Below are 9,440 nucleotides of genomic sequence, written 5' to 3'. Positions count from 1 at the left end.
ACTGAAGCCTGGCAAAGCAGACACGAGAGCACCTCAGTTTAAAAGACCCTTCAATTATCAAGCGAGCATGTACAAGGTTCATGAAATGAAGTCTTCTGTGTAAATACAAACTGTGCTCTTTGTAAGTGTTTTGCAATGCCGCATTTGCTGGGACGGAAGTTTCAAGTTGTCTGCTCATGTACTGAGAGGTTTACTCTGAAATTCTGACCTCCCAGCAAGTTTTGCAGTGTCTTCCTAAGCCTGTTAATGTATTTTATTATGTAACTACTGCCAATGCTTCCAGAATTATTGCACATGAGAAGTTTCATTAGGAGGAGCAATTCCCAGAGGGGCACAGAGCCTGGGTAAAGCAGTCTATGTGGGTCCATTCCATAAGATCGGCTTCCGTAAGTTTTACTTTACTTAAACTGTACATGTATTCCCGTAATTTTACGGGTGTATTAAAGGACGCACGTTTAATGATGAGGACCATAAGCTACCGGGTGTTTCCGAATTAATCTGCTGACTCTGTGTGGTTATAGAGAACTATGATTTTTTATTTATTCATAGTTTATTTAACGACGCACTTTCAGAAGCTCCGAGCATTAAATCCATTGATAAATCCTATTTTATTGTTTGGAAACACAAAACTAGCTTCGTTCTGTCGACTAACACGGATTCCACCAGATGTCTCAAAAGTAAAGTGCCGTACAATTTGTAGGGTTACCCAAATATCGGAAAGGTTTTTGTGGTAATATAATTTACCGCATTCGACCGGCGGATGAATAAAGCACGTAGTTTGGTGGATAAGAATAAAAAGTGTATGAAAATGCGCCCCACTGACAAGTTCTTGTGCACTCGAATGTTTTTGAAGCACTGGACTGACTACCAACTCCCGACAATTGGATTTTTCGCCTCAAAATCGAGAAATTAGGCTTTCTCTGGGGTGACGTCAGAGCCCTGAAGCTGCTGGTCCAGGCGGAGATAAGGCCTACAGAGGGAGGACTTCGAAGTTTCTACCCCCACGGCCTCCTTGACTGCGGACATTGGCCACGAGGGCTGAGATACACGTAGTTTGATGGGTAAACCAGTTAGAAGGCGTTCACCACGACTTATAAGGTAGTGTTTATTCTTGTTCCTTCAACGCTCTATCAACTGATAACGTTGCGTATCCATTATTTAAATATGACAGGATGGTTATGAATGATGGATCGCGGGGGTACATTCTGTGCCTGCTTTAAAGTAACTGAGAAGAACCAGGAAGCTGGGTTTAGCCGGTGCCAACGCGTTAGTTTACTGCGATTGGATGAAGCCGATATTTTGGGCGTGTTTTAAGAGGGGACAGGAATTGAATCTATTTTTTCTTTTAGATTATGGAGCCACAGATTTTCATTAATCTCACAGGCGGCTTCAAAAGGCGGATGCTATGTTTGTTATGAATTGTGAATGGGCCAGGGTGAATGTGAAAATGGATCTTAGGAACTGCTAAGGAATTTGCCTTCCACAAGGTGGGGATTGTGTCTTTGAACGAGATTCGAACTGAAAATCGCTTGGATAACCTCTCAGCTTTGTCTTGAGTACTTCGTGGTTTTACTTTCGTTAAGTTAGAGAATTTTCTGGGGTTGAATCCAATTCTGTCTCAGATAATTTGTTGATGCGATAATTGTTCCTGTGCTCAAGCGTCTTCACGCTGCGGCCTGCTTTACCCTCGGTGGTCACGGGATACAACGCTAGGTGGGCCCCAGAAACAGACTGAACGCAGAGAGAGGGAGGGAACTTCGCCCCGCAGCCCACACAAAACCAGCATCACGATCGACTATGGCCGCCAGATACGGAGTGTTTCGAAAAAGCATTCGCGGACAGCCGACAAGGGGTGATTCTCCGACTTGTGTGTTGGGCGTGTGGCTGACAATTGCCGACCGTGAGAATAAATTGTTCCAAAATGTTGGGAGTGGCCTCTGACTGGGACGGAATATTTGCAACGACCTAAGCTTGACTAAGCGCACTCAAAGATAAAAGACAAATGACTTGTTCTTATGCTCATTTGCTCTTTAACGCGATGCATGCAAAATAAGCATATGTCTATGTTGGCTAATATATGATAGGTGGGTATTATATTTTTCATATATGCCTACAATTTGGACTTGACAATTTTATAGTTGTATTTTGTGTCTTATATTAATCCACAGTTCGTTCCAGAATCTCTTCTCTTTTTTTGTCAATTTTAATAAAGAGAGTATTGTGAATTAGTACGCCGAATTCCGCTGGGCTGACACAAATTTAATTACTCCTTAAAACGGGCTGCAGTGCACTCTGTTCACGCCAGATTTAATGAAGAAATGTTGGCTGATTTGGTTACCGGATCAGAGGGACAGGTTCGTATTCAGCTCGTAAAAGTAACGTAAATGGTTTCACTGCCTCATTTCATTCGTGATCTTAAAATCTGTGTTCCCTACAGCGTTCTTTCACGCAGGCGAAACCTTTCGAAATAAAATCAATATTATTGTGCGGTAGCAGATGCACTCTATGGAGTACTCTTGGTACTATGAACAGAGGAGCGTTCATTCACTTTGTGCCATCTTTAGTATAATTGATGAAGTTCAGCCGGTTTTGGTAGCTCTATCAATAAAGTGAATCATCATTATTATCTACTTTACTCCCAGTTTCCGAAATTTGACATTTTAGACTACCAGATTCTTTTGACCGTATAATCAATGAAGTTTTGCCTAGAATTAGGAAGTTTAATCTTGAAACGGTATTTATGGATAGAATGTGCACGCTGATACTCCAGAGACCAAAGCAAGTTGCTTGTGCTTCTAAATGTCATACAAGGGAATGGTCCAGTTGATCAGGTCAAAAGGCGCTTGTAAGGCTGTGAAGGACTTGATAAATCACACACCCAATAAATACTAAATAGGAACCAAGAAGCATAGGACTTAGATCAACCTAAGATCTTCCACGCTTCTGTGACAGTTACAGTGCACAGATTTGTAGGTAGTTTTATCAAATGCATTTTGTGAGCTGTTTGAGTTCTGATATATGAGCCTGTGTGTCTCAGACATTTCTGAAGCCTTTCACAGTCTTACCAGCGTCTGGCCCACAGACTTCATTGGAATCTACGAGGAAATACGACAGTGCTGCTGTCATGTGTGTATGGTGGAATAATTTTGAACTGCACATTCCAATTTTGGACACATTTTGTGCAAATTTGTACAGTGTATTGGCAGCTCATATTTACCCATCAAACTACGTGTATCTCAGCCCTCGTGGCTAATGTCCGCCAATGCCTCAAAACAGTGAAGGAAGCTTTGGGGGTAAAAACTTGCGTCGTTAAATAAACCATGAATAAATAAAAGTGCATGGTTTGCTATAACCACACAAAATCAGCAGATTAATTCGGAAACACCCGGTAGCTTATGGGCCTCATCATTAAACGTGCGTCGTTTAATACGCCCGTAAAATTACCCCAGAAACCAACATCCGAACAGAGACTCGAACCGAGGACTGTTTTCGTGCCCGTGACCTTAGACCCCGTGATTTCCTCTCCGAAAGAAAGAATTTTGCCTTGGCGTCGATTTCTTCTCGTAGGTGCTTTCCCGTCAACAGAAACCATCCTTGTCGAGACTCGACATCAGTGTCGAGGCCTTCGTTTCCGAAATCTCCTCTTCGAAGCAAAAAACTCTGATCCCTTCTTCTGTCTCGCTTAGTTTCGGAGCCAGAGGAATCGCCCTTGAAGGAAATCGAACTCAGGACACTTCTTCCAGAGTTCTTACCTTCATGCGTTCTCTCACTATTCAAAATGAATAATCGGGATTCGAAGGAAGGAAACATTTTCCCTGTCGCAGGGGCGATGGGTTCAACAGCGCCCGGGCCCCTCAAAAACCGTCTTTAAAATTAAAAAATTTAAAGGTGATGAAAAGAGGCTTGAAGTAAATTTTGTAATTTAATTTGAACTTGTTTAAAATTATCGTCGTATTTTATTTTTTATTATTATTAGTGTTCTGTCTGACGACAGGTCCAAATGAACAGGATCCGTCCATCCTTTTCTCGGACTGGGACCTGTTCATATACGTTCATGGCAGATGATCCAGAAGTGGTTTGCCATTGCCTTCTTCTGTGTGTCAATGGAGTAATTGTTGGGATGCCTCGGAGAAACTTGTTTAATTTTAAAGACGATTTTTGAGGGGCCGGGGCACTGTTGTACCCATCGCCCCTGGGCGAGGAAAAGTGTTTCCTTGCTTCGAATCCCGATTATTCATTTTGACCAATGAGAGATCACAGGAAGGTCAGAAGTCTGGGGAAAAGTGTCCTGGGTTCGATTTCCTTCAAGGGCGGTTCCTGTAGCTCCGAAACTAAGCGAGACAAAAGAAGAGTTTTTTGCTTCGAAGAGGAGATTTCGGAAACGAAGGCCTCGACACTGAGTTCGAGACCCGACAAAGATGATTTCTATTGACGGGAACGCAACCGCGAGAAGAAATCGACGCCAAGGCAAAATTCTTTAGTTTCGGAGAGGAAATTTCGGGGTCTAAGGTCACAGACACGGATACACAGTCCTCGGTTCGAGTCTCTGTTAGGTTGTCGGTTTCTGGGGTAATTTTACGGACGTATTAAAGGACGCACGTTTAATGATGAAGCCCATAAGCTACCGGGTGTTTCCGAATTAATCTGCTGATTTGAAAAGGGCATAAAGAAAGAATTTCCTTCGTCTTATCTTCCCCCAAACTTCGATGCAATCTTAAGGTGGAAGTAAACACAAAAATCTGCTGTTTTGTTTAATTCAATCCTGTTCTCCTTTCCTTCTCTAATTTAAGGTATATTCACAAAATGAACACTAAAAACTGCAAATTAATCTCTTGTCCTTCTAACCCCTTCTAATTTGAATTATTTGGGCAGAAAGTAACTATAACAAGTAGCTAATTTAGACAGTAACATTTTCATGTTCATGCAGATGCCTGGGTGTTATGATGTAACAGTGTCCAGACTCACAGACAGTGTTTGAAAGTGAGATTTGAGGTTTTCACATTGTGGCGAGGATGATGTTCTTTTTGGTTCTGGTGCCATGTGGACTGGCTGATAGATACCAGTGTTTCGGAGAAGCATACTGTCTCCCTATTCAGAGCCGAAGTGACAATGCATTGTCCAAGTGGGAAATAATGTGCCCACAGTACATGTTACTTCATTTGTTTGCAGTATTTCTCTTCTACCAGTGGTTCTGTGTCCTGAGCTTCATACAGATTGTGAAGGAACTTGAGCTGGTGCATAAGATGGGTCACTATGAAGAAGGCAAACTGAATTTTCATAAATACCAGCGCATGAATGTACTGGAGCTTGGGGCAGAACGTTATCCAATGAGTGAAGATTTTGTACCAGTTGCAGACTTCAGTCGCCACTATAATAAGAAATCAATTAATGAGAATATTCGTTCAAGATTTAGCATAGATAGTGATTATAATAATGTAATGGCCAGACCTGTATATTAGAGTAAGTCCTTGCACATTTCAGTATGGAGCCAGGAAATTCAAATGAAGACATCTGGTTCTCTACAAAATGTTTGCACTGCTTTACTGTGCAGGTAACTCTTATAATTTGTCAGCACTGTCACCTTCTATCTCAGTGCATGTTTTCCAATGTCATGACGTCACTGTGTGGTCATGCTACATGCTGCACCTTCTCACTGAGTGTGAAATTTTTAAAAAGAGACAAGTCTGTGAGGAGACTTCTTTGTTTTCTTGCAACATATGTTTGAAATTACAATTCAGTAGTAGAAAATAGGTATATGCAGTGAACTGAGGGATGACTAACACAATTCCTCAGAGAACTATATAGGACAGAATATGTTGGAAAAGGGGATTAGAGGCTATCAACATGAAGATGTTTAAAACTGAAAGTTCTTTATTATTAAATAAAACCACTATTATACAGAAACTTTTACACTTACTGTCCAACTGGGTAGCAGTCCTTACAGTTCCAGCCTCCAACACATAAACAAAAGCTAAACCATGTTTTGCATTTTAAACAGCAGTGGAATTTTTTGTATGATATTACATGTTTGGCAAACCATGTATAATCATATTTTCCATGTTCAACCAATAATTGTCCATATTTATTTTCACACATATAATGGAATGTGTTCTTTTCTGTATGCCCATTTGTTAGAAATTAAAATTAATTGCAACATGTGTATTAATTTTTATAGCCAATAAAACTATTAAAATCTGTAATACATCACTGTTTATTTTATTTCAAACAGGTGAAACCTCTTTATTGTTAACAGTATGTTGTACTTTAAGTGTTTTTATATAGAATTTATCAGAAACTACTTTTATTAACTTTTCCTATGTAAGTACATTTCTGATAATGTTCTAGCTGGACTCATATTCTTTTTCTAATGTCTGCCTTATACTGCAGTACTGATGTCATATTATGTACCACAGTTGTTACAGTGTTGTGTACTTTAGAAAACATTATTAACAACACTTTCCAATAAATTCTATATAAAATAACACTTTGTATACTACAATATAATAATAACACAGTTCTCACTGCAGTGCTCGCCACAGTTCTCACTGCAGTCCTCGTCCCAGACCCCACTGCAGTCCTCGTTCCAGTTCTCACTGCAGTCCTCGTCTCAGACCCCACTGCAGTGTTTGTACCAGTCCTCACTGCAGTGCTCGTCCCAGTTCTCACTGCAGTGCTCGTCCCAGTTCTCACTGCAGTCCTCGTCCCAGACCCCACTGCAGTGTTTGTACCAGTCCTCACTGCACTGCTCGTCCCATTTCTCACTGCAGTCCTCGTTCCAGTTCTCACTGCAGTCCTCGTCCCAGACCCCACTGCAGTGTTTGTACCAGTCCTCACTGCAGTGCTCGTCCCAGTTCTCACTGCAGTCCTCGTACCAGTTCTCACTGCAGTCCTCGTCCCAGACCCCACTGCAGTGTTTGTACCAGTCCTCACTGCAGTGCTCGTCCCAGTTCTCACTGCAGTCCTCGTCACAGATCCCACTACAGTGTTTGTACCAGTCCCCACTGCATTCCTCGTCCCAGACCTCACTGCAGTCCTCGTCCCAGTCCTCACTGCAGTCCTCGTCCCAGTTCTCACTGCAGTCCTCGCCCAGACCCAACTGCAGTGTTTGTACCAGTCCTCTCTGCAGTCCTCGTCCCATTTCTCACTGCAGTCCTCGTCCCAGTTCTCACTGCAGTCCTCGCCCAGACCCCACTGCAGTGTTTGTACCAGTCCTCTCTGCAGTGCTCGTCCCATTTCTCACTGCAGTAGTCGTTCCAGTTCTCACTGCAGTCCTCGTCCCAGACCCCACTACAGTGTTTGTACCAGTCCTCAATGCAGTGCTCGTCCCATTTCTCACTGCAGTCCTCGTCCCAGTTCTCACTGCAGTCCTCGTCCCAGATCCCACTGCAGTGTTTGTACCAGTCCTCTCTGCAGTCCTCGTCCCAGTCCTCACTGCAGTCCTCGTCCCATTTCTCACTGCAGTCCTCAGTCCCAGAACCCACTGCAGTGTTTGTACCAGTCCTCACTGCAGTCCTCGTCCCATTTCTCACTGCAGTCCTCGCCCAGACCTCACTGCAGTGTTTGTCCCAGTCCTCACTGCAGTCCTCGTCCCATATCTCACTGCAGTCCTCGTCCCAGACCCCACTGCAGTCCTCGTAGGAGTCCTCACTGCAGTGCTCGTCCCATTTCTCACTGCAGTCCTCGTTCCAGTTCTCACTGCATTCCTCGTCCCAGACCCCACTGCAGTGTTTGTACCAGTCCTCTCTGCAGTCCTCGTCCCATTTCTCACTGCAGTCCTCGTCCCATTTCTCACTGCAGTCCTCGTTCCAGTTCTCTCTGCAGTCCTCGTCCCAGACCCCACTGCAGTGTTTGTACCAGTCCTCACTGCAGTGCTCGTCCCATTTCTCACTGCAGTCCTCGTCCCAGACCCCACTGCAGTGTTTGTACCAGTCCTCTCTGCAGTCCTCGTCCCATTTCTCACTGCAGTCCTCGTCCCATTTCTCACTGCAGTCCTCGTTCCAGTTCTCACTGCAGTCCTCGTCCCAGACCCCACTGCAGTGTTTGTACCAGTCCTCACTGCTGTCCTCGTTCCAGTTCTCACTGCAGTCCTCGTCCCAGACCCCACTGCAGTGCTCGTCCCAGTCCTCTCTGCAGTCCTCGTCCCAGTCCTCACTGCAGTCCTCGTCCCATTTCTCACTGCAGTCCTCGTCCCAGAACCCACTGCAGTGTTTGTACCAGTCCTCTCTGCAGTCCTCGTCCTATTTCTCACTGCAGTTAGCGGTTGGCAACTGCTATTTATACCCATACAACGCTGACGTCACGTATTCCGCAACAGTGAGAAAAGGCGCTCAATTCGGTTCATTCAGGCGTGCATAGAAATGAAAAATGAACCTTATGGCCTGCCAATCGAGACTGTTGCACGTCTGCGTCACAGGTGTGCTTTACGAATTCCAATCTTTCTCGCGCAGGTTTTCGTATCCAAGCGATTTTCAGTTCGAATCTCGTTCAAAGACACAATCCCCACCTTGTCGAAGGCAAATTCCTTAGCAGTTCCTAAGATCCATTTACACATTCACCCTGTCCCATTCACAATCCATAACAAACTTAGCATCCGCCATTTAAAGCCGCCTGTCAGATTAATTAAAGTCTGTGGCACCATAATCTAAAAGAAAAAATAGATTCAATTCCTGCCCCTCCTTAAAACACGCCGAAAATATCGGCTTTATCCAATCGCATTAAACTAACATGTTGGTATCGGCTACCCCCAGTTTCCTGGTTCTTCTCAGTTACCTTAAAGCAAGCACAGAATGTACTCTCGCGATTTATCATTCATAACCATCCTTTCATATTTAAATAATGGATACGCAACATTATCAGTTGATAGAGTGTTGAAGCAACAAGAATAAACACTACCTTATAAGTCGTGGTGAACGCCTTCTAACTGCTTTACCCATCAAACTACGTACACCTCAGCCTTCGTGGCCAATGTCCGCAATTACCTCAGAACACTGAAGGAGGCCGTGGGGGTAAAACTTCGAAGTCCTCCCTCTGAAGTCCTTATCTCCGCCTGGACCAGCAGCTGCCTCAGGTTCAAGGCTCTGACATCACTCCAGAGGTCACGGCCTCACGCTTGAGGTGAAAACCAATTGTCGGCAGTTGGTAGTCAGTCTAGTGCTTTAAAAACATTCGTGTGTACAAGAACTTATCAATGGGGCACATTTACATACATAATTTATTTTTATCCACCAAACCACGTGCGTTATTCAGCCGCCGGTCGAATGCGGTAAATTACATTACCACAAAAACGTTTCTGATATTGAACAGCACTTTACTTTTGAGACATCTGGCAGCATCCGTGTTAGTCAAGAGTAATTCAAAATGAAGCTAGTTTTGTGCTTCCAAATAATAAAATAGGATTTATCAATGGATTTAAAGATCGTGTGCTACTCTGAGCTACTTAA

At 43.7% G+C, this 9,440-nt stretch overlaps 1 long non-coding RNA gene across 1 annotated transcript; it reads left to right on the top strand.

Annotated features, from left to right (window-relative positions):
* The first annotated feature begins 80 nt into the window (after positions 1-80).
* LOC147872703 (uncharacterized) lies at positions 81-3,391 on the top strand. Its single transcript, XR_015536871.1, has 3 exons — positions 81-386; positions 854-1,098; positions 1,660-3,391. It is a non-coding gene; the product is annotated as an uncharacterized LOC147872703 (long non-coding RNA).
* The last annotated feature ends 6,049 nt before the right edge of the window (positions 3,392-9,440 follow it).

Source organism: Zootermopsis nevadensis, unplaced genomic scaffold (assembly GCF_977971745.1).
Source record: "Zootermopsis nevadensis isolate Lab colony 2312 unplaced genomic scaffold, Znev_1.0 Znev_ptg000024l, whole genome shotgun sequence".
In the NCBI taxonomy this organism is placed as follows: Eukaryota; Metazoa; Arthropoda; class Insecta; order Blattodea; family Termopsidae; genus Zootermopsis; species Zootermopsis nevadensis.
This window is presented reverse-complemented; position numbering and strand designations above follow the sequence as displayed.